Source organism: Serinus canaria, chromosome 7 (assembly GCF_022539315.1).
Source record: "Serinus canaria isolate serCan28SL12 chromosome 7, serCan2020, whole genome shotgun sequence".
Taxonomy (NCBI): Eukaryota; Metazoa; Chordata; class Aves; order Passeriformes; family Fringillidae; genus Serinus; species Serinus canaria.
Window position 1 is genome coordinate 3,178,613 of NC_066321.1, and position 25,233 is coordinate 3,203,845.

A 25,233-nucleotide genomic window follows, 5' to 3' on the forward strand; every position below is an offset into this window, starting at 1 on the left:
GTGGTTTCCATGAATTTACTGAGGTTTCTGCTGTGCTCACATTCAGCCTAGGGATGCACTGATGGCACCTATGGAGAAATTCACCTCCTGCACAAAGACTGAGTGAAGGCATGGGAATGATTTTCAGCAAGCTAGAAACACCTCATATTGAAGAGTTTTGAGGGCACAGCTCATCATGCTATGTAAGGGAAGGCCACAAAACATTGTCTAATGTTCAGGTGTGTGTTTGTGCAGGAATTTTCTCCGGAGTCAAGAGCGAACTTCTGAAAGACATCTCCCAGTCCCTGCTGCCCATCTGACTGCAGAGAGGTGTCTGGAAACCACTTGCTGAGTGCCCTTGCAATGGCACTAAAATGCTGCTGCACAGCAAGGGCAAACCCAAAGCAGTCCATCAGTGCCAGGGGTGACACTCAGTCCAAGGCTAGCCCCAAAAGACAAATGTGGTTGATTTGAGGCCCTCAGCATCAGCTCCATCTCCACTGCTCACTAGGATCATTAAGGTTGGGAAAGACCTCTGAGGTCATTGAGTCCAACCATGAACGCAGGCTCTGCAGGTGCACCACAAAGAAAGATGTTTCCTCAGACTACCAAATAAAGGACAAAAGCCCACAACTACAGTATGTCACAAGATAAGAAAGAGAGCTGGGGATGACAAAAAAAAATATCCTGGGTTCCTGCAGCACCAGGGAAACTGGCAAGTAAAATTCATGAGCTCCATTCCCTTAAAAATCCTCCCTAGGAAGCTCTGATTCCCTTCTTCACATCATAAAATTCTCCCTGCCAGAAGGGAGATTACCATCTTGCCTGGAGTTTGCCTCCTGTTCAGTGTGGATTTCTCTGAAGGTGACACATGGACACCCTGGTGGGAATTGCTGCGACCCGGGGGAGCAGATCCATTGGAGAGCAAATCCCTGGCAAACAGCTTATTACAGTTAAACTTTGTGTGTGCCCACCATTGGAGATCCTCAGGGTGCTTTTGCTTGCCATCAGCAGAGCATTTATCCAAAAAACCCCATGAGATGCTATAAAATGAAGCCAACAGCTGTTAGCAGAAGATGACAAATCCTAGATACCTTTTTGTCACATTGCAACCTATACAATTTAGTCCGTGTTTACAAACAAATTACTGCAGAAAAATAATAAGTCCTGGCATTTAGAGAAGCTCTAGAAATTACTCACTCCCCTGGAATTCTGCATGACAAATTAAGACTACTCTTCTACTCCTAATAAATGTAGCTAGAGCAAAGTTTCATAAACATTCTTGAGATTTCTTCTGTAACAGCTTTATTTTGGCTCCCCACTTTTCCTGCTTAAACAAATGGTAAGGTTGGCTGATATTGTCAAAATACAGCACTTCTCATGAACCAGGATCCATTTATTAATGTAATTTATTGAGCTGGCATTGTAAAACAGAAAATCATATTTTTACTGTGGGACTCACACACACTAAACAAACAAAAAACAGCAAAGAAACCTGTCATTACCCCCAAGCTAAGACTATTTTCTTTTAAAAGTCAAATTATTGCAACTGTGGATCTGTAAGTAAGATTATGTGCTTCCAGAACTGGCCTTTCAGAGGCCAACAGGGTAAGTGTTAATGAACCGTGCAATGTTGGGTAAGAACAGAACAGATGTTTGCACAGCCATCAGGTAGACCTTTGTTTATATAAATGCACCACAGTAGATAATACCTAATACCTTTCTCATGGCTTAAAATAACCTTCCCACTAAAAATACAAACAGGCTTTTCCCCAGTTGTGAACATGCTTAAAATCTAATTAATACACAGCCGAGTGCAAACCCACCCAACTGCTCAGGCAGGGTCGGACCTGTCACCCAGCGTCACCTCTTTCATGACACAGTCTTAATCTCCTCCTTTGTCCTTATATTGCAGTTTTTGCTCTAAAGGTTTCTGCACTAAAAAAGTGGGGAGGTGAAGCCATAGTTCAATTCAATTTATTTTTATATTGCCTCTCATACAAAGTCTTTCAAAACTCTTTATAGCGAGAGATAAAATAATCATATAATGGTTGTCCGAATTCAGCGCTGTGACTTTTACACTCAGAGTAAAAGCTACATACAACAAAAGTAAAATTAAGAATATTTAGAAACAGAGAGAGGATTAATAAATACATATTGTTCCTGCACTGTGGGAGAAGAGGGAAGCACATCCCTGTCCTGGTGCATTTGTAACCCTTCCTCTAGTTTGGAGGGTCCCAACATAAAGGGCTTGTTGGAGAGGGTGAGAAGGGCATCACTCAAAGGAGCCCCTTCCAGCTGTGCTGGGCACAGAAACATCAGTCAGTTGTTGAAACCCAGTTTCCATTCAGAAAACAAGACAACTTCAGCTTGTCCTGAGAAAGGAATGGAAAAATGCACCAAGTCACCCACACATATCATCTGACAAACACAATGCAGGAATAGCCCCAAAACCAGGGAGGGAAAGCTTTTTGCAAAAGATGATCAGAAAAAGCAAAAAATTTTTATAGCAACACCAGTATTTTAATTAATTTAAACTAAAATTAATTATAAACACTCATTGCTCAAAAACATAACCCTTTAATAATTAATGCAATTATTCATGAAGATAACCCTGGGACCAGGTACACGTCATAACCTTGCAGAACGACACAATCAGCTGTCATTGAGTAGACTTTGTTTACCCTGCTATACCCACCAGATCTAGGACATAAGCACCAAAAAACTGCTGGGCTCCCAAAAAAAAACCTTCTTGGGCTCCCAAAGTAACTCTACCCCGTAGCTAAACAAAATCTGAATATCAGCACGCTCACCCAGTTTAACCCAGCATATACTCAAACAGCACAGGAGAAAAATGCTCCTGAAAAGACACTGATAATTAAAGAAAGGGTGTTATAAATTCTGTGATGCAGTCTTAAATTGTCATGGTAAAAGTTTACTACATCTTTGAGGTCCATCGATTCAGAAGCCCACACATAAAGAAGCCTGGTAAAAGAGCATCTAAGAAAATATTTGGGCAACAGCTAATATTTCTTCCCACCTGTCTTCATGCCCAAACCATTCAACACAAGCCACATCTTTATAACACACAGTAAGAAAACACAATATATAGTAACTCATTTTCTGACCTTTTAATACTTCTGCCATTGATTGTCAGAAGTGAGGACGGCTCTCTATCCTAAGGTGATGGATTATTTAATTAACTATTGACCTTTTCAGTATCAGATGTTGACAATGAATGCGCTCCTGTGTAAGCTGCCTCCTCTGGATGCTGTTCAGTTCTCCAATGCACGTGGATTTGTCTCACATTTTGGTTTTAAGCATAACATTTCTGTTATTTCAATCGAAAAACAAGTCAAAGTCTTGTATTTAATGATGAATACTTTTGTGATCTACTGCTTTGAGTTTTCTTTTGAACTGTACTTCTAGTGGAATTTATGTGAATATTAACAGAACTGCATCTTTCATAGATAAAATAATTTCTACTGCTTACCTATGACTTAGGTTCCTGGCATGCTTTCAGGACAACTTCTGCACCAAGAGGCAAAGAAGCCAACCCAGAAAGGAGAAATTGTTCATCATCTGTGCACACGGGTCAAGAGACGTTCCAGACTGAAAATTGTAGCAAACATTTGATATTAGGCTTTGCCTTTGGGCCCAGGAAAGACTCCAGCCAGGAACATGACATTTACACCGAGCACCTTTAAAAAGAAAGAATTTCACTACTTTCCCACAAGACATGAAACGTGAAGCTTTGTTTACACACAGGAAAACTGATTGAAGCCTTTTTCTCCTGCAAAATAAAGGATCCAGATCCTCATCCTGGAAACCTGGGATCCCAGTGCTCTGTTCTCAGCAATTACGTATTCAGCTACAATCTTTTTCTAAGCAAACAAGGTATTTTCCTCCACGAGCTTGTTGTTGGAACCAAACGCTGAACAAATGATCCGTGCCTCCAGGTTGTCAGAGAGATTTACATGTGACTACACAGCAGTTTGGGTATTCCACTGTGATTTCTCTCCAGGACTGAGAGAGCTGATTAATCCAACATATTCCTGGTAAAAACCATACAGCGTTTCTCCAGGAAAAAAAGTTCCTAGCCTGGAACACCTTTGTAATAAATACTCTCTTCTGATTTCATCTGTTCACTTAGAAAATACATACTTGCGAAAACAGCCAGGAACCAGAGAGAAATTTGGGGCCTTTTTTTTTCTAAACAGACAATAATATTTTTTCAAGGTGTTCTATTTCCTTAATTATTTTGGTAACTATATAACCATAAAACCACTTCATAGGAATAATTCCACGACATATCCCTGCACCAGCAAATAACAATTAACACATTTCTAGAAGGTCTATTTAGAACAAATCACGTTCTCGTTATTTTATTTATTTTTTAATCATATTTTTGTCTGTGAAACCAGCAGCACACACAGCAGTAAATATTCCTGTGGCTGATGGATTTGGTAAGTGGTTTTAATCAGGAGCTTTCCTTTTGCATCAATCAGCCTTCCCCGCAATCCAGGAGAAACCCCTACATATGTCATGGATACACCCAGATAGCGGAGCTATAAGTCTGATTTTTTGTGATGTTAATACAATATTATGATAGATATCTATTAGTGGGGAGAGCAGAGCAGCAGACAGACTCCAGCTCCTCTGACAGCGGCTGCTCTTTCTTTGTCAGTGTCAATCCGCGCCGGAATCGCGGGGAATGAGCGAATGTGACAGGAGAGGACCGCTCCAATTATGGATGAAGGGATACTATCTACTCCCACTGGTTGATGTGATTTATTCGACGGTCCTTCTGCATTTATAGAGCAGCAGATTGTAGCTGCTTATGAAGTGACAAATAGTGCTCAATGACATTGACTGACTTGTCTGATCAATTTAGCTCGGCTGAAAAGCGGCCACGAATCGCTGTCCTCGGTGAATGGTGGCACCGACGGTCCCGGCTCAACTTCACCCACCTGAAATCTCAAATGCCATTAGAAAAACTATTAAAGAGGAACTCCTTTTTAATCAAATAGCACGACTGTTCCATACAAAGGATGAAAAATAGAAACCTTTCCCACAGCTTTGCTTTGAAACGCACCTCACTTAAAGATTGTTTTGCCTTCGAGACGTGTCAGGAGGATATTTTTATTATTTTATATGTTCCTAAATATTTGATATATTTTGGTGGAGGAGTAATGTATCTGATAGAGGGAAAACAAGTGAAGTTTGCTTGCAAGAACCAACAAAGCAACTTCTCATGTTTTCTAGAAAAGTTGCCAACTGTCCCAGTTTTATTGAGCCTTAAGTCATTAGACTAATTTTAAAATTCAGAGCTCCTGAAATCTGGTGATGATGTAATCCAACTTTTAAATTAAAATCAAGAAGAAAAAGTAAGAAACTAAATTCCTGGTCTTGTGGCCAGAAAGCAACTTAAAAATGTGGTTTTTGTGAGTGCAGTACAACCAAAATCCAAAAAAAAAATTGGAAGCCAAGTTACAAATGCTGAAGGGTGTTTGTGGATTCTGAGAAGTAACCTTAGGACTACTGGAGCCTGGCAGGACTTTTTCACACTTGGGTTTGACGGCACAGGAATTTCTTAGAAGTCTGGCTCATTTTGATAGAGCTGTTGCGTTAATACCCTAATATTGAAAACTGTCAAACTCTCAGTGATTGGAAGCCCTCCTGGCAGAGAGAGTTGTTAAATGGGTAGAGGTGGCAGAGCCAGGTTCTTGGGTGCCACAGAATTCCCACCGCTTTCCTGAGCCTCAGCACAGCCCTTCTAGTAACGCTGGAGTTACATGGTAAGGTAATTTAGCATTTGCAAAAGCCTCAAAATAATTCCTTTAAACAAACACAGAATTACAAACCATTGAGAAACCGTTAACAATTGTATTTTATCTAGCATTAGATTAGTATTTTTATAAAGTCATAATGTCACATCACACCTTATAAATAATGCTTGTGATATTTCTTATATGAAGCAGGCACAGGAGTTGCCTGCGAATGGTAATTCCGTGTATAAATATATACAAACTTGTGAGGGAGTCTACACACACATATCAATATATATATGGCCATAGCACGAATAAATCAATGTCTGCATGTGGGGGGTGCCTGTGGGCCGTTCATTATATATTACAATATTAAACTGTTATCCATGCACAAGTATATTTATGTATATATTTCAATTTATTAGAGCTAGGCAGGCCTTTACAGACTTAATAAAGAGCACCAGCATTATAAGCCAAGAACCATTTTTCCCTTTCCCTGTATTATTCAAATTTATTAAACAATATTTCACATTTGTTTGACACAATGTCAAACTCGGGACTCCTAAAGAACTGCTGCAGCTTTGGAACTGTTATGCTTTCTTGGACTTTAATCATTTTTGGCAAGGCTCCATTTCCTGTCAGAAAGTGAAACAGCTTAGGAATGTCATTTTCACGAAAGAAAACAGAGAGAATCCGAGAGGAAGTTCTCCTCCACTCCAGAGCCCCTAAGATACTCAAACACACTCACAGGAGGGCTGGAATACATCAAACATTAGCAGAGGGAAAAGGACACACTTTTCCCACATTAAAATACATGGATAAAGTTGAACTTTTGCTAAAAATAGTTCCCATGACTAATCCTATTAAGTTTTTAAAAAATTGGGCTGTATCTCCCTTGAAGTCAAATTGTTTTTTAACTTTAGAATGACATTAGAAAAAGACTCTAAAGTGCCTTTGCTTAAGTCAAAGTCCCTGGAAGATTATTTTTTCTTTTCTGTTTTTTTTTTTTTTTTTTTTTTTTTTTTTTAAAGTGAGATATGAAAAATGAGGACAGGAGCATGGATCACTCTTCTAAAAAGGCAATTTACCTATTGAAGAGGTGAGGAGGATCAGTCTCTCCCAGATCATCGCTGGTGATTTACTTTTTAAAAGAGGCTCCCTACAGAGGGAAGAGGTTCAAGGGAGCAGACACAGACTAACCCTTCCCTGAGCCAGCTCAGTGCCTGCAGGAGCTGAGCTCAGCCAAAGAGGCAGGGATGGAGGAAGCCCTGCAACAGTTTTGGGCAAGAATCACCTCTTTTCTTCGATCAGAAGGCTGGTTATGTAAAAACCACCTTGACTGCTTGTTGTGACAGGGAAACAAGTAATGGCCAGATGGATTTTGAGAACACATCCCACACCCCAGCAGGAAAAACACTGCACCAGGAAAGTTAGCAGTTCCCACTGCATTGTGGCCACGTTGGCAGTAAATAGAACTAAGGAGTTCTGACAACCACCAGATCCCTGAACAATTTATGAATCCTATTTGGAGCTCATCTGATGCTTTTCTAGCAGACCAAACACTTCCCAAAGTTTATGCCATCCTTGTTTGTCCTAACATCCCAGACAGAAATCCCAAGCTATGGTAATACCAAGGTTGTTTCAGTGGGAAAGCAGAAGGAAGTTGGCTGCAGAGGAGGGTGAGAATCCATTCCTAAAGGAAAAGCCATTTGCAACAGGACGCCGAGATAAAAAGGATGTTTATCTCATTCAAGGAATTTGACCTAAATCCAAACAACACTCATACACAACTAGGAAAGGCAGGTAGGTTTATCTATCACATTTTCCCTAGAATTGAGTTAAACAACAAGAGGTGGGATTTAAGGAGGCTTGCAAATGTCTTAGCCCTGATTTGGTTGCAATATGTGTTTAAACCTGTGTGTTACAAACCCCAGTGGGGCACAGGCTGCCCTGGAGGCCAGATCAGTGAAGCCAAGCTGGGAGGACATGCCAGAACTCTGATCCACAGCATCCAAACACAGGAAGAGAGCACCCAGCTGGCAAAAGCTGAGCAGAGTGTGACTTGGTCAAAGAAAAGACAAAATCCTAAAGGGAAAAAATATGACCTACACATGTGCTTTAAAAAGTGTACGTAGTTCTAGCTCTGTCACAAGAAAGATCAGGAATTGCTGTTAATGAAATTAGAAGGATGTTGGAGAAGGAACAATAAAATTAAAATAATCACTCCCTTAGCAATAAATTTGCACTTTCTGAGGTTTGCTGGGCTTTTTTTTTCCTATGGATAGACGACTACAGAGCACAAGGGGAAGAGGAATGGAGGGGTCACAGGAGATGTCTGCTTCCATAAACCTTCACATCTCCCTGCTTGAATTCATTCTCCATCTACCTTCAGCTCAGCACTGAACAAGGAACAGACAAAACAGCGTAAACCTCACTCAGGTTTGTACAGGTAGGGGCACAAAGGCATTCCCTTTGGGAAGGGAAAGAGCAGAGCAGGTTGTGGTGGGAAAACCACCCCCCCTTGCCTGTGCTTTTTCTCTCCATCCCTCAGGCAGCTGGGTCAGGTACGATGGGGTGGTCCCAGCATGTCCCCCACACACCAGGGGACTGTAAAAACTCTCAGCATCAGCCTACATCTGCTGGCCTTGAAGTCGTGCCCCCCACCCACACTTCCATAGCAGCTGAGTGAGGTCAATCCCCAAACACTTGTGAACACGTCGCTCCTTCCCACCCCCCCGAAGCCCCTCTGGCAGCATTGTTTTCTTTTCTTGCCCCAGCTGAGCTTTCATGGTGCTCTCTGATGTTTCTGCAAGGAATAACTCATTCCCCCAGCCCAAACCTGTGCAATAGGTACCTTTGCAATTTTCCTGTAGCACCACTGCCAGTGACCCTGACATTCCTTCTTTTTCCTCAGACCAGCCTGACTGCTGAATCTCTAATTCCAGCCTAGCACATGACATTTGTTTGTTGTCAAAAGTATAATTTGGTGCTTGCACTTACAATAATGTCTTGCAGCAAGTTAGTGACTGAGGAACATTCCCAGTCACTTATTTTCCAGCACAGACTACAGGTTTCCATGACTATATTCCACAGGAAAAAAGAAAAGAAAGAAAGAAAAAAAAATTCCAATTTCATGTGTAGATTAAATACTTCAAAGTCTCAAACACTCAAGCCATCACTAACACATGTAATAATATAAACTGGAATGAATTTCCAGGATGTAGTAGACTGAAACTCAGCTTTTGGAGCAGCAGGGTTGAAGTGCACTTTGACACCAGCCCTCCCCATCCCCTCTCCCCACACCAACTAAATCCTCCTTACCTCACCTTCTTCCCATGGCTGGCCCAGTCTCACAGCAGCTGGCAAGCACCAATTAACACCAGGGCCCATGAACTTGTCCAGGCTGCAGCTCTGCCTGCACTTCCGACCCATCACCATAGTATCAGTTTATACTGCAAACCTATGAAGTCAACTCATTACATGTTCCTCCAAAAATCTCCCCATTCCTCAGCAGCATTCTTCATTCAAACTCATCTTTACCTTCATTATATCTTGTATATTTCCCTACATGTTAAAGCAAATACAAAATCATTTAGGTTGGGAAAGCCCTCTGAGATCAAGTCGAACTGTTAGCTCATCACTGCCAAGGCCAACACTAACCCATGTCCCCAAGTGCCACATCTACAAGTCTTAAATCCCTCCAGTAATGGGGACTTGGAATCTATGAAGGATTACCTGAAAAATCATTGTCAAAAGTTTTGTTTGTATTATTGGAGTAGTCTTCAATTTCAATTCTGGAGAGCGAAATCTATATCTGGAGCTATACTTCTATTTTTCTGCACAGTTAAATACATGTAAGGACTAACTGAACTTCTTGAATTTAATAAGAATTAAAAAAAAACAAAGAAAGAAAAAAAAGAACCGTACTGTCAATTAGCTGTTAGGCAATGATCACCAGGCCAATTCTTCTTGATAAACTGTGTCACTTAAATCCGAGCCTTTTCCCACTCCCGTTGCTATAGGTGCCTCTCAAACAGCAGTTCACACATTACACTCGGCCCTCCTCCCTTCTGTCCCAGCCTGGTACCTCCTTGAGGGTGTCACATGCAGCCATCCATTTATCTTCCCTTTTTATCAGCCTGCTGAGCCATTCAAAGATGGGCAGAACTTCTTGAGGCCTCCCCCGTTTTCTTCCCCCCTACCCAAATTTCCATTTATATCTAAATTTTTCCAAGCCCAACACAACCTAATGGGCAGGAGAAGGCCTGAGCCCATATTGTTTAACAATGCCTTGAGGGGCTTATTCACCAAAGTTCGACGCTCTGATGAACAGCTTGCTGCAGCTCTAATGGTAAGGCATATAAAATGCATCATACATTAAATTTAATGTTGCCTCATTAGTCTTAATTAGATTCCTACATTACACCAGGATTATAGTTTCTTCGTGTTTATGTTTGCTCCTAAAATAAAGTCTACACTAGACAACAGTTTGGTGCACTTTCTAACCATTGAATAAGTATGCCCTGGATGGATACCTAGGGATACTCTTAACCTAGAAAACAGTAGGAAGAAGTTAGGTGGTGTTACAAATGCCTTTCAGACAGAGAGACTGCTTAGAGTCAGTTACAAATGAATAAATTTAAAGAAAAAACATTGTGTGCAAATATTAGAAATTACCTTCTGTTTTGAAGGATAAACAGTGAAGGGAAAGGAAGGGACTCTCTGCTTCAAACAAGTGGTAGCTTTTCTATTTTTATGGATGCTTTGATAGATTGCTCTCATACTAATTAATTTTGTCTTCAGGATTAGATTTTTTGCAATTTATTCACTTCCAGTTGTAAAATCTGTTTCCAAGTGATGCCTCTAATTCATCTTTGGAACTTGGTTCGAAACATCAGCAGAGCTCATCCCATGATTAGTCAAAATGACCTACACCAGGACCACATATGTCAGAGGTGAACAGTTTTTTTAATGGAGCCTCCCACTTTTCTTCCTGCAATTACTTTAACAAGCAATTTTAAATTTTAAAAAGTTTGGAAAAATACGAGTTATTTTGTAATGTCAAACTGAAGTTCGATTGTAATAGGCATTGAAAAAGTGAAAGCTATTTTACCAAATGTTGCCTTTCTTAATATTTTGGCTCAGATCTTGCCATGAAATAGTTCAACCTCTTGAAGCTATTTCTCACCCAGCACAGAGTGCAATTCTTGTGAGTCCATCTCTTTATTTCTGACTGATTTGTCCAAGCCCCCACAGTAGTACAGAGCAAAGAGAAGTCAATTAGGATTATTACTAATGAGTGTTCTGCCGATATTTTTAAGATTATTTCCTTTCATGTCCCATACCATTAATTTGATAAAATTTAATAAAATTTTATTTGAATTTGCATGTGGCCTGGTTTACTTGTTAATTAGAATTTGAAGAATATTATTGAAAAGACAGTGCAAATCTGTAAATTACATTTGCTTAAGAGTTTAAAAAAAATTATTTTGTCCTGTTTGGATTTACCCTTTGTACAAAAGTGAGCATTTGAGGTTTCTTAATATTTCAGTTGGCCCTACCAGGTACACTAAAATAACATTATTTCCTCTGAGATAAAACAAGCTGACTTAGGCTTTGAAAAATCATTTCCTTGGCTCAGGAAATGGGAAAATGCTTAGGAAAATTTTCAAGAACTATCTGGTTTTCAAAGTAGATCAAAGTCTAAATATTTGCTTCACAGATGATACTGAAACAATTATTTAAATGACGAAGAGTGCACATGTAGTGACTTTGTTCAAACTCAAATTTAAACTTTTCATCCATCTACACTACAGTAGCACACTTTCCTTTGGAATGACGTCTTGGAAAGACCTGTACAACACAAAAAGGAAAAGGTTTACATTTTCTGAAATCCCCTAATCCTGCCTTTTTGCAGTCTCTCCAAAAATTGTTACCTTTTTCCTGAGGGGATAAAAAGCTCAGTGATTTCTTCAGTTCCTGGGGTAAGCTGCAGCTACGGAACAACTTAAATCCCAAACAAACCAACCAAAACCCCAGAAACACAGAAAACTACCATTCTTCATCATGAATAACAAAAGAATACCAAAATCTATCTGTAAACATGGATGAGGACCTATCAGTGGGTTGTGGATGAATTCACAGGAGGAAGGAGGACTGAATGTACTATGGACATATCTTTAGCAGCTGATATCGTGCATAATTACAGCACAGTGCTGAGCACCTGAAAGAAATTTTGGAGAGGAGAGGTGAAAAAAGCAGTAACTGAATGATGGTCTGTTATTTAGAAGCTGATGCCTAGGAACATACGCTCACTTTTGTCTTGAAACCACACAAAGTGCTTCAGAATGGGTAAGACTTAACAGAATTGTTTCTTCTGCCAAAAGGCCCAAGAAAAGTCAACTCTGTCTCTTGCGTGGGTTGTCTGCAAGGCAGGATGCAGCCAGGCAGGACACATTCACCTCCCTCCACTCTGGCTCATACAACCTCCAGCAAAAAATAATAGATGTTGAAGGCAGTGACTTTTTGTCTTTTTATTGCCTTGCTGCCGTGGCCTGCTGGCAGCAAGGACAGCCAGCCATGCTGGGCTTCACTGGGGAAGGCTCTCAGCACGGCTGGAACTAGATCCATGGAGAAGGGGAGCGTGTGAACCCCAGGCACCCCATGCTGCAGACCAGACCTCCAGATGTTGGAAGAGCAGCGTCTCCCGCTTGGCGAGCGATGGAGGAGGCGACGAGGGTGGTGATCCTGCCGTCGGGAACTGCTCTGCTCTGCAGAGCTGGCAGGAGATGAGAGGTATGTTCTGTTCTGCAAAGAGCTGCAGCAACTTCCTCCAGAGCAACAGGGAGCTGAGCAAAGGGCGGCTGCACTGTAAATCACAGCTCCAAGGCTTCCACAGGTGAGGCACAGCTGGGCAGGGCTCGGCACACCGCGATGGAGCAGGCCAGATCTGGTCCAGCCCATTGCCGGACTGGTTGGATCCAGACCTTTCCTTTTTCTGGCTCTGTGTGAGGGGGATCTATCACCTTCCTGCTGGATTTCTTTTGAGACATAAAAAAAGCTCTGGGACAACACCCAGAAGGGGATTAATTATTTTTTTCTGCCTTCCCAAACAAGGTTCGAGCGTTTCCGGGATCAGTCGCGCTCCTTGCACGCACATGAGCTGTTCTGGCAGGGGCGCCTCAGCCCAATTTAGTTTGAGTGACAAAAGTTAATTTTATTGATGCACAGCCTTCTGTGATGCTAGGTAGGAGGTCCGACAATGCAAATCAAACTGCTTCTCCCAAAATATCCCAGTGATTGATAATGAGGCAGTGATGCAGATTTCTGACACTTTTGATCCTACCATAAGTAAATGCTAAATTTAGCCCCAAGAATTTAAAAAGCTAATGCCACGTTGCTTTAAAAGCGATCAGCGAAAGATATACATAGTTTAACAAAGTCCAATGTTATTCAATGAAGATTTCTTTTTTATCAATGCCAAAACAAAGCTGTAATAAGCAAGATTTCAGAAACGGGGGGAAAATTAACTTGAAACAAACCTAGGCATTGAAACCTGTCAAATATGCCATTCAAACTTATTTTCACTTCTAAGTGAAAGGTTATATATTGTATCTTGATTTCACTACAGTTTACCTATAGATATATACGTGTCAACTGTTCTGCAAGGTGCATAAGGGACATATCCAGAAGCATTTGAACAAGGAAGATGACTGACATTTACAAAAAACCTTTATTATATGTCTATATTTTGTTTCATTAATCATGCATGTTCATTAACCAATCATGGTAATTCATTATGCGCTGTTTGAAGACATGTTGCATTACAATGGTGTCATTGTCACTTTGATCATCTAAAGATCTCACAGGATGACATTTCCAAGCACAGGACCTGGCTCCTCTGTACGTGCTGCATGAATATGTACTAGAGACTCAGAAGTGTTCAAAAAGAAAAGGAAAAAAAAATCAACAACAAACCTGCAGTGCAACAGTGTTTGCAAGATACAGAAATTAATTATGTAGCTCAAAGATAACAACCCACAAATTAGGTAGAAATATTCAGGTGAAGTGATTTGCACATGATTTTAATAGTGGATAAGCACCAAAAGGAGACGGTATTCATTTTGTCATGTAATATTTGATCATTAAGTGTTTTGCTAGGTTGTATCATGCTTGATCTACACAACAATCTGAAAAACATGCTCTTTACAAAACAACCTGAAAATGTTCTCAAAAGACTGGGCTTTTATCACTACCAGATATTGCATTTTTATAGCAAGGAACTAAATATATGTTTACCAAAAGACAGTTAGAGGCACCACTACCATAATGCAGCCTTTCCTTTCTCCTCAGTCTGAGGTCACTGCAAGAAATGTTCTAAACCTGAGCAATACATAGAGTCTGATTTTATGGAACCAAGGTTTACAACTTCTCCACTGCTCATTTTTGCCTTCTATTGCACCTTTCATAAACCTACTGATTAATATCAAACAGTGAACAACTCTGACAAGCAGGATTACTAATCCAACATAACTGTTTATAGTGTGAATGAAAAAAGTGCTCCATTTCCAGCCACTGCACTTAATAATAAATTCCTGTTGTACTTAAATGTTGAAGGGATTACATAACTGTCAAAGTTCCTTTAAATGTTAAGGGTAGTAATCATATTAAAGACATACTATACAGAAGTGAAAGCAAATGTCAGTTTAGCTATTATTACCATATTTGCATGGAGTTTGGAAATATAGGGCCAGATTCCTAAACACGTCACATTTGGGCTCGTTGTGGCTGAGCAGAGAGGAAAAGGAGCCGCAAACCCACCCCGCCAGTCGTGCTGCTATCCTGTGCCATATAAGGGTCAGAAAAAGGAGCTTCACGTGCCCTAGCACAGCCACAGGGCTGTTCTGGATTCCACCAGCTGAAACAGGACCACCAGGACAATTGTGCCAGAGAGACGGAGGGGAATGCCACGCATTCCTCCTCCCTTGCTCCCTCTTCCGCTGTGCATACTTCACGCGAGGAAGCTGCTGGATTGGCTCAATACCATCCCAGGACAATTCTGAAGCACCCACTTAAGACATGCTTATGACAACTGTGACCCTCTTGGGTATCCCTAAGACAGCGAGAGCCAGGAATCTGGTGCAAACAAGATCAAGTATGCAGATGCTCTCCATGCGGTCTTTAGATACCCTTCCTCTGACCTCTGCCATTGGCTTAAACGTATCAAACACCCTGGAGTCAATTAGTAACAAGCAACACTATTAATTGTCCAGAGAAAATTAGGATAAATTAATTAAACTCCTAAAAAATGAAATTTAAAAAAACCCTCAAGAGCACAGCAATAAAACCCCCAGTACATAGACCTCCAAACCCAACGAAGACCAAGATCTCAGATTGCACTCTATATTTACCTCCTTCCCTGCATTGGAATCATTTGCAGGATTAAAACCTGAGCCTGGCGCCTCCCCACACTACGGTTATTGGCAAAGAAACAATTCTTTGACTGTCTTCCAGTACTCTTTTAAAGGACTGGGGTTATTCACGCAGAGCCACACCCCACATCCAGCAAGACAAGAGGAATGCTTGCCCGTGGAAGTTATGTGCACGCAATGAAACCTTTGTTCCCAAGTTAGAAATGGGACCCCATTATTAGCATTCCTGATATTCATAGCACTGCTGGCGTTCCACAGCACCCAGCAGGGCTCAGCCAGCAGCCTCAAGGAAAAAAAGCTCTAAACTTGAGTTTTATATCATGACAAAATCAGAACATTTTAGAAGCACTCACCTGCAGGGTCCTGCTGCAGTGTTTGATTTGAGAGAGAGAGGATTCCAGCCATAGTCTCACCCAAAAGATGAATGCCAGTGATGCCAGTTGGTGCTGATGTCTTGGAAGAGCATCAGTGCTGAAATCCTTCCTCCAGCACTCCTTTAGAGGGGTTCCTTGGAAATGCCCCACTGACACGCTGCCTCGCCAGCAAGATTTGCCTTTCATTAAACAGAATAATGAAAAGGCAAAGAGAAGAAACATAATTAACTCACTGAATATTCAGGGATAGTTACAAAATATTTGATACCTAAACATTAAGTATTGTCTGGTAACCTACTCAGTGGTGGGTGGAAAGCAGTCTCCCATGGCTCAAGAATCCCTGAGATGTTAAACATTTTCCTCTACAAACTCAAAAATTCAAAACATTTGCCAATAATACACGTGTAAGAATAGAGATGTCTCTGGATAGGGTCTAGAGAAGGTCAAATTGCTTTGAAACATCGTCTCTTTTTTTAGGATAGATATCACTATGGCAGTGATAAATATTTTGTGAAAAATCTAAATAAAGCAGGCTGGATGTTGCATACTTAGAACGGGTGTCACTAAAGTTGTTTTGTTGTTTTTTTTTATTCCCCCAACTGCAATTTCTAGGAAGGATTTTGGCAACTTTGTTAGTGTGGAAATCACCATGGGAAGTGCTTTGGCCCCGAGGCATTTGACGACCTACGACGTGTTCCCTGTCACCATGTCTGGCCCCTCTTCATGTCAGCCTCTTCCCTTACAGGAATTTTGAGGTGGCAGAGGAATTGGTCATGCTCCTATTTCTCAGCATTCTTTTCTGAGAAAAGCTATCAAAACAAACTGCTTTTTAATTTTTTCATTTTTCAGTTAGTGCCTCTTATTTTAATCTCTGGTTTGGTGCTTGCCCACAAACGGAGAAGGAGACCTTGTGGCTCAGCAGATGGTCACCTTAGATGTTTTCCTGAGGGTTGGAAAGGTTGAAAGAGAGAACCCCAGGCTCCTTCATTGGATCCTGAGATCCCCCTGGCCCGTTGACATCTACCATCTAATGCCTGATGACAGGGCAATGGAGGCTGCATGTTTCAGCTGCATTTCTAACACTATCAAAGCCCCTTTCCCTTGTAACTGAACTGTTCTAATTATGCACATTTCCCTTTGCTGTATTCCTCAAGGTCTTGTCTCACCAAATGATGTAACTCTTGATTACAGCTCTTGTATTCAGCTTGTACGACGAGGCTGAAATACTCCTGAACACCTTGATGACAAGTACATGGATTTGCCTGGCAAAACAATAACCACGCTGAAGCTCTTTTAACATCCTGGTTCCTTTGCTGAAAGCATCTGCCTATACTGTCAATTCATCCTGTGCCTCCTGGGTGCCTGACTTCAGCACGAGCATGCGAGTCCTATAAATGAGTACATGCCGCTGGGGGTAGCACTTACAGTAGAAGAGGATTGTCTCATGAGTGATAAGGGTGACAGAAGTGCAAAGCAGAGCTGAGTGGATCTGGCACTCACATTGCGAACAACACAGCATCCGTACGGGGAGATTTTCCCACAGAATGACATGCAATAATTTATTCTAAGCCCTTCCAACTTGTGTGTGGTGGGTTGGTTGGTGTTTTTTTTTTTTTTTTATTTGGATTTTTTTTTCTTCCCCTCCTCTGTGAAGTTTCTGTCTCCTGCAGCTCTTCTTCTCTAAATAACTATTTAAGATGCCACTGCTAAAACAAAATGCATGGTTTGAGGGTAAACTAACCAGTCTGACCAAGTAAATAATTACTAGTCAACACTATCCCCACATAACTACGTTCTGCAAAAGAGTATCACAGACAAACAAAGGGTGGGTTTTATACTAAAATACAATGGTCTGAGGTAATAGTTAAAAATACCCAATTTTTAACAAGTGGTTATAAGTACACAATTAAAATAAAAATATGCCTCACAAAGTTTTAAGCAGGAAGTGCTGTTTTTTCAGTGACAGCCCTGCACCAAGAATTTCAACTTCCAAAAGGTCAGAGCATGAAGGACTTCCAGATCCCCCAATGCTGTGCAGCACAGAGGAGCAGAAAAACTCTCATCCTGAGCCAGATGGGTTTCCCAACACGTCCACTGTAATGTCTCCAACACCAGCCACCACCAGATGTGTCAGCAGATGCCAGAGTGGATGACATTAAGGTGGCAGTGGGATGCTCCTTGTCTTCTGAAGGAGATCAAACATGTTCTGACCACATATGAACTGGAACCAGATAGGTACAGGCACTGTGCCATCACTACTGGGAATCATAAATTGCAATGGGACATCCTCCCATATACAGCTGCCCTGACCAAAACTGCTGCTGGAATAGGTAGAACTCACTGATGCCAGGGTTTGAAGTCACAGTGCAAAAGTCTGAAGACTCCCTGGACACCTACACACATCCTTTTGTCTTTCCCCCAATTTTTCTTATCTCCGCCTCCCACCTAAGCCCTCCCCCTGTTGCTGCTTAGCTGCATTGTTCAGAAATTTCATAAAAATAGCCATAAACTAAAAAAAACCCCACATATTGCCACACTTACCTGAAATAGAAAGTCCACCGACTGCAACTTACATATTTTGCAAAGATCTGTAGAAGTTCTATTATATTTAAGTACAATCAAGCAAAGGTAACAAAACTCCTGTACCTTTCCCTGGAAACTTTGCTAAGCCTCAAGCCTTTGCTCACATGTCCATGAGATGTGGTCCTCCTGCCTCTTGCAGCCTGTTCTCCAGCTGTTGGTGGTTAGTGCAGAAGAGACAGGGAGTACCATCCTGCTCTTCAAAACATTTTTGTTTCACTCTCAGGCATCTTCTGCCTTCAGCAGCCTGGGCAGAGACTGGTTCTTAAACATGTTCCTTTAGACTAAAACTCCCCATCCCAAAAAAGCATTGAAAGGAGGTAAGCACTCAGAATTAGTCAGTTCAGTTAGTCTTGATTTTCCTAGGCAGCAGCCTGAAAATATAAGCACAGCCATCAAAACATGAGCTTGGAATGTCAACTAAAGGTCACAATTTTATTATTTTTAAAGCAGCTAAGTAAGTGTCTTAAAATGCCCAAATGGAAAAGAAAGAGTAATGAAGTAGCAGTTTGAACTATTTAACAAGTCTTAAATATGAAAATCGTTCAGAAGAAAGAAATCCATGTGGTGAATGACCAGCTCTCAGCTTAGTGTAGAGTAGTGGGAAAGGAGAGGAAGAACTTTTAAGAAAAGTACGACAATATCAGCAGTAATTGGTGGATTTAAAGAGTGAGATTATCAGAGATAACAGTCCACCACAGATATCTGGTGTGGATCTGGTGTGGATTTAGCAGACAGAATCTTCAAGTGGTAATTTTTATATATATATACACACACACACACATCAAACAGATTCTTAAAATTATCATAATTAACAAACACAACAAAAGTGGTTTGAGGAAAACCCTGTGAGGTGCTGAGCAGGTCTATTCCATCAGATATCTGTGATGCTCCCAGGGCATAGCTGCAGGAGCACGTGCATCATTGCTCTGAGCATATGCAGATCTTTGTGAGACTGTCTTAACAGATTTCTGTAATACATAACGTGATTTAAAAACACACTTTCATTTAAAAGTTCAGGTTTTGTAAGCACATCAAAGCTTTGCAAATGCAGATTTCTTTTAATAGTGCATATTAATAATATTGATATAATTATCACTATTCATATTTGAAGACTCAAGAATTCAAATTTTTCAAAGATTACTTGAAATTCAAAATGGGGAGTAAAGAGATCCATAATTTAGTGGGAGAAGTGGGAGTCAAGTTTTCTGGAGCCTAATTTTCCCGGTGTTTAAATATTGCAGAGAATCAATGCAAAGCTCTGAAATGAACTTTGGAAAAACTGTTCATTCCCTTTACTACACTTACCCAATACATAAACTCAATAGGCTAAAATTCATCTACTTTACAAAGATTTGGTGCAGCTTAATAGAGTGCTTTGAGATCTTGTGATGAAAGAGTGAACCCAAGTACAAAGTAATATAATAAAGATAGCACCATTAATTAGAATTATTAAAATTCATACACTAAAATCTATAATCTAAGCAGTAGGGACCAAGTTATTCATGGGTGTTTAAAATAAGGAAGAACATTAAGAATACTAATTTTGACAATTGAACCCGGCATACCAAAACTGTCCCTTTTGTTCTGTTTAGTCTTTGGGGAACAGATAAGTTCATACAGAAAAGAACAATAAGCTGCTGCGTCTATAATCTTTGATTTGTTTTTGAAGATGGTCAGTACAGCAAGTGCTAAAGAAAACTCCTCTTTTCTGGAGCAACCAGTGGTGTAATGGGGTAAGAGATAATGTTTTGTTTAATTTAAAAGGTGGAGAGCAACGCTCTAGCTGTCACAGGAGGTGGCTGATGAGGAGATGAAGCTGAGGGTTGGATGGGGCTCTGAGCATCCTGGTCTAGTGGAAGATGTCCCTGCCCGTGGCAAGGGAGATCATCTTTAACCCAAATCATTCTGTGGATATACAGATGCCAGTGAGGGCTTCTGCCAGCTCCTTGGGCCTCAGTTTTCATTCAACCCTTCTTGCTAATGCCCTCAAGAGAAAAAACACCGGGATCCCTCACATGCAGTTTGCCTAAGCCACACCTTGGCTGGAGAGATGAAGAACTGCCCTGACTGTGCCCTTCTCTGTCCCATCCTGCCATCTCCATCCAGCCAAACCTTGCTCAGGCAGACAAACTCACACAAGCTTGGAGGACTGTCCACCAACACTGGTGTCCAAAATGAGCTACAACAATGGCCACATCAGAGCTGCTGCCAGCCTGGGGACTGTGACTAACTTGTGCATACATTTGCATAAGTTATATAAAAATGAATGTATAAAGTTATATTTATCTGTACTTGTATCTGCTTTGATATGAGTGGATGTTGCTTGTCCACCCACAGCAAAAACTTACAATATTGTAGGCTTATAAATACAGAGAGCAGGAGAGCAAATTACAACAGATTTCTCCTAGGTTACGTTTCAGATGTTCTTCAGAGGGCTGGAATTGTGGACAGCAGTGAGGGCTTGCAGCACATCCACAAATTGGCCACCAATGTGGCACCATTTCCAGGGCTCGTGTTCCCATGAATAATGGAATTGGTGTGATAAACTCCTTTATCTCCTCACCTTCCTTGCCCACTGCACTGGTCCTTGCACCAACCCCTTCAGTTACAGCGCTCTGCCTGCACCATCCCAGCCCAAACTGGGCACAAATGTGGGAAATCAGGGTCTGGGCCAAATCCCACTGGAAGTTGGTGGGAGTTTCCTTGCTGACTTCAAAGAGAGCTGGAGCAGGTCCTCACTGCATAGCAAGGAAGATGTTCATGGAGATTTATAAACATGATTTTTTGCTCTTTTTTTAGTGCCTAACTTTATATTCTCAGTTTCCTGGATTGATGCCATGGATTGCTGTTCTGTAGCTGATTTACAATAAACAGAAGAAAAACTCTGCAAACATATATTTTACTGCCAGTTACAAACACTTCGAATTCCTTCTGTATTTTCAATGAAAAAAAAAATAACTAAAAAGATCTAGAGAAAATACAGTATCTAGCTTAATCCCTAATTGAAGAAGAGTAGATTGTTATGGAGACACAAATTATATTGTACATAATGAATTTCATCAGAATACAAATATAACAATATTGCTTTTTTGCCTTTCAACTAGGGAACATCCTATTTTAAACTTGGGAACCATTTAGCTTTCAGATTTCTCAAAGTATTTGCAAGGAGACTTGGAATTTCAAAGTAATTGCAAGGGTATGTGAAGCTCAAATCCAGCTTAATGACAAAGGGGGAGAGAAACCAAGAAATCTTAATTAGCCTAACCAGCGATAACTAGCTTCAGTTTCTGGGTGAACAGTGTCAGATTGGTACAAGGAAACAAAATATTCATTTAGGAAGTATCAAGGTTCTGTGGGAAGGAGGAAAAAACAGGTCAGGAGAGCTCAAATTCAAGTTGCCATTACCCCACTGAAACATCAGTGCTCAAATTGTCTGAGATAACAAAGTGACTGAACTTGCCTCTCTGAGATCAGTTTGATTTGTCATCAAATTTTTGCTTCAAAAGATGCACAGTGGATAAAATTTAATATATTTAGCTTTGGGAAGAGAATTAGAAGAAAAATTCCAACTAAAGATATGATTCATCCCTACCTGTGTTGTGTATCCATCTATATTTACAAACACAATTATCCAGGGAACACCATCTCGTGGGTAACTGCCTCAGCACACAGAGATATGTTTGTAGCTGTTGTTATTCCATGGCCATGCTCTGATCTCTGTAAACACAGGATTAATGAGTTCTCTTGAAACTTTCATTGTGTATCCAGTTGAACAAGAACATCTTCTTTGGATAACACAATATAAATTACCTAATTAAGACACATGATCTGTGTAATAAACCCACATATATAAAACATATGCAGAAAAGGGTTTTTTGGTCCAAATGTGTCAATGGGCTTTTTTTTTTTTTTTTCAATTCAAGGGAAAAGACGTATGCCACATGTAGACTAACAGTCTCCCAAATTTCCTTTTTCTTTTTTTCTTTCAATTACAAGAGCATTGTCGTTACAGAAGTCTAAAACAGAGCTCCTCATGCTGGGATATTTGTGATTTATTTTCAGATTTTAATCAAAAAATGCATTATATGTTCCACTTTTGGAGTTTATACATATCTACAATGTTTTAAATTTGTACAGCAGTACTATACATCATTCTGTATCACCATTGCAACTATTGTTAAATAAAAAATTAGCATGATATAGACTAAGTATAGCACATAAAATGCCAACATCTTGAAGTTCCAAAGGAAGAATGTGATCCTTGAGTACATAAAATGGAGGATAACAACAGCAGAGTGTTGCTGTCTCCCCAGTATACAGCACCGGGGAAACTATTAAAAAACAAAAAAAAATCCTCACCAAACTAAACCCAAAAATACTTCGTTCTGAAAATAACACAATAAAATGCCTAGAAAACTGGTTGGAATTAACTCGGGGAGAAAAAAAAACAAAATAAAAATTGACAATTTTTAAGAGCCATTACAGATTTAAACTCCACCTGTTTTATTTATGAAAGAGAAGGATTTTGATAAAAGTTAATTTTGTTCAGGCATAAATAATAAGAATCAAATTCTGAAGGTCAGAAGACTAAAGAAATTTAAGTGAGAAATATTTTCTATAATGAAAAAAATTTACAATAGGAAAACTTATTAGTTATTTTTCCCAAGGAAGAATATATCTCAAGCTGAGACTTTAGGAACTATTTGAGCTGAAGCATAAATTGGAAATATCATGGTGATATTAGTGAAAAAAGCACTATGGCAAATAGATCAAGGGGTCAGACCAGTCCCTTCTGACCTTTAAATATAAGAGCAGCATTTTATTTAGGGCTTCTACTCTTTGTATTCTGTTAGTCCTGAGAATTCCCATCACAAACTCTGCATCATGGAAGATCCCGAGCAAACAGACACATTCCATGAGCTGTCCCCAAGAGTTTACAGCCTTTAAGCTCAGTTTTGCAACTTGCAGTGAATGAAGTTCCACACAAACAGGGTCATTTTCTCAAATTCAATGATAACACAATGCTGACTTTCATTGTAATGGTATTTCTTTCATTTTGCCATCACAATATTTGGGAGCTCAACTGCATTCCTTGCTAAGTGGCCTATTCTGTTTGGCTCATACAAGACTCCAAATTGCCATTCAAAATTCCCAAGTTTATTAGCTTTACCCTCCTGGTGCCAGCTCTTTGAGATGACAAGCCAGAAGGCAGGAAGGGCGCTGTGATGGAACACGACACGTACACGTTCCTGGAGAATGCACTGAAGACTCCTCTCTTTCATCTGACCTCTCCAACTCAGAAATGCTCATTACATTGGCCAGACAGATTATCTTCACATTTTAAGTCCTCAAAAGTTTCCAAGTTACCCAGGGAAGATTTACTAATGCTCGTTTTGGCCTATCTGAGCTAAGGGGGGGTCTCAATTTCAGTTATTGAATCATTGAATGGTTTGGTTGGAAGGGAGCATTGAGGCTCATCTTGTTCCAACTCTCCTGTCACAGGCAGGGACATCATCACTGTCCCATGCTGCTCCAAGCTCCATCCAACCTGGCCTTGGATGCTTCCAGGGATCCAAGGACAGCCACAGCTTCTCTGGGCACCACCCCAGGCCCTCACAGGGAAGAATTTCTTCCTAATCTCTAATCTAAATCTACTCACTGTCAGTGTGAAGCCATTCCCTGGGTCCTGTCCCTCCATCCCTTATCCCCAGTCCCTCTCCAGCTCTCCTGGAGCCCCTTTAGGCCCTGGAAAGGGCACTGAGCTCTCCCTGGAGCCTTCCCTTCTCCAGGGGAACATTCCCAGCTCTCCCAGCCTGGCTCCAGAGGGGCTCCAACCCTGTAGCAGCTCCTGGCTCCTCTGGGCTCTCTCCAGCAGCTCCAGGTCCTCTGACATTGGGGACCCCATGGCTGGTCCCAGTCCCCATCTGTTGGAACAGCCACACTTCCAAGGTCCCTGCTGACCCTTGGAGGTCTCATGGTGATGAATTTCAGGCTACTGGCCAGAAATTGCTCACAGCAATGTGTTCAAGCAGCACAGTTCACGTCCCCAGGATTGTTGTATTTCTGCTCACCACAATAGTTACTAAAACTTGTGCTCCAGACTGGTGGGATTCAGCTTCAATTTTTAGCACACTATTTTCACTGCATCCTACACCCAGCCACAGCTTATCTATCATTTGATTCTGACAGATACATATTTTATATTTTGACAAGCTGCCCACTTGACTGCTTTCCTGTGACATCATCTTATCTCTGAATGTACCAACCTGTTAATAACTTCATTTTCTGGTTGAATTTTTCCAAATTAAATTAAGCAGGCGAAACATGTTAAGCTCACCAAGTCCTCTTAACACTTCAGCTGAAGGGCATCCTCTGATAGCTTGATTTTGAAAAGGGCAGCATACAACCTGTTCAGACAGGGATCTGGTCCAAAATATCAGGTTTCTTGAAGGTAGAAAATTTCCCCCTCAGCTAAGAAATACAAAGAGGACAAAACACACAACATAAAACCAAAAATTAAACTTTTACCACCTGATAACTGATATTCTGAAAATTGTAACATTATTTAATGGTACTTGAAGAAAATGCTTATGAGATAAAAAGAAGCAATAAAACCCAACAAACTAATTTTCAAGTTTTCTGTTGAAGATAGAAAGACAGAAGTTAAATTTATTTCAATGGCAGTAAATATAGTTCATGAAATAATTTTCTTTCTATCTTGTGACAAATAAAAATCAGCAGAAACTTTTCCTTCATATTGACTAAAAAAATTTTAGGGAAAAAAATATCTTCCTCTTGAATTACTACTATACTGTATAGTCATAATTAAACATAGGCACTTTCATACTTATTTAGTAATTAGCTTTTCTGTGGAAGCAATACTGCACTGGACACAAAATCACAGGACAGTGACAAAATTTAATTGGATAACACGGACACAAAATCAGAAGACCAGGCTCTTTTCCCAGTTGCAGAGCTCAGAACATTCCTTCCCATTCTGTGCCTCAGTCTGCTGCCATTTAAAATGAAAATGCTGCACTGAGAGAAGGAAAATCAATATGAAAACATAGCACAAGCTATTTTTTTTTCTCCAGTTGT

The 25,233-nt window shown here is 40.5% G+C and overlaps 1 long non-coding RNA gene across 11 annotated transcripts in view; it reads right to left on the reverse strand.

The window, feature by feature from the left end:
• Positions 1–25,233, reverse strand: part of LOC115485599 (uncharacterized) — a 64,506-nt gene that overhangs the window by 28,551 nt on the left and 10,722 nt on the right. For 10 of the 11 annotated variants that reach the window (XR_007778002.1, XR_007778009.1, XR_007778005.1 and 7 more), the window contains 4 exons: positions 24,473–24,606; positions 21,728–21,852; positions 15,532–18,506; positions 3,473–3,591 (listed from right to left, as the gene is read on the reverse strand). This is a non-coding gene — a long non-coding RNA (uncharacterized LOC115485599). Of the gene's footprint in view, positions 1–3,472; positions 3,592–15,531; positions 18,507–21,727; positions 21,853–24,401; positions 24,607–25,233 lie in introns of all 11 variants that reach the window. The other variant, XR_007778001.1, reaches the window with a different exon arrangement.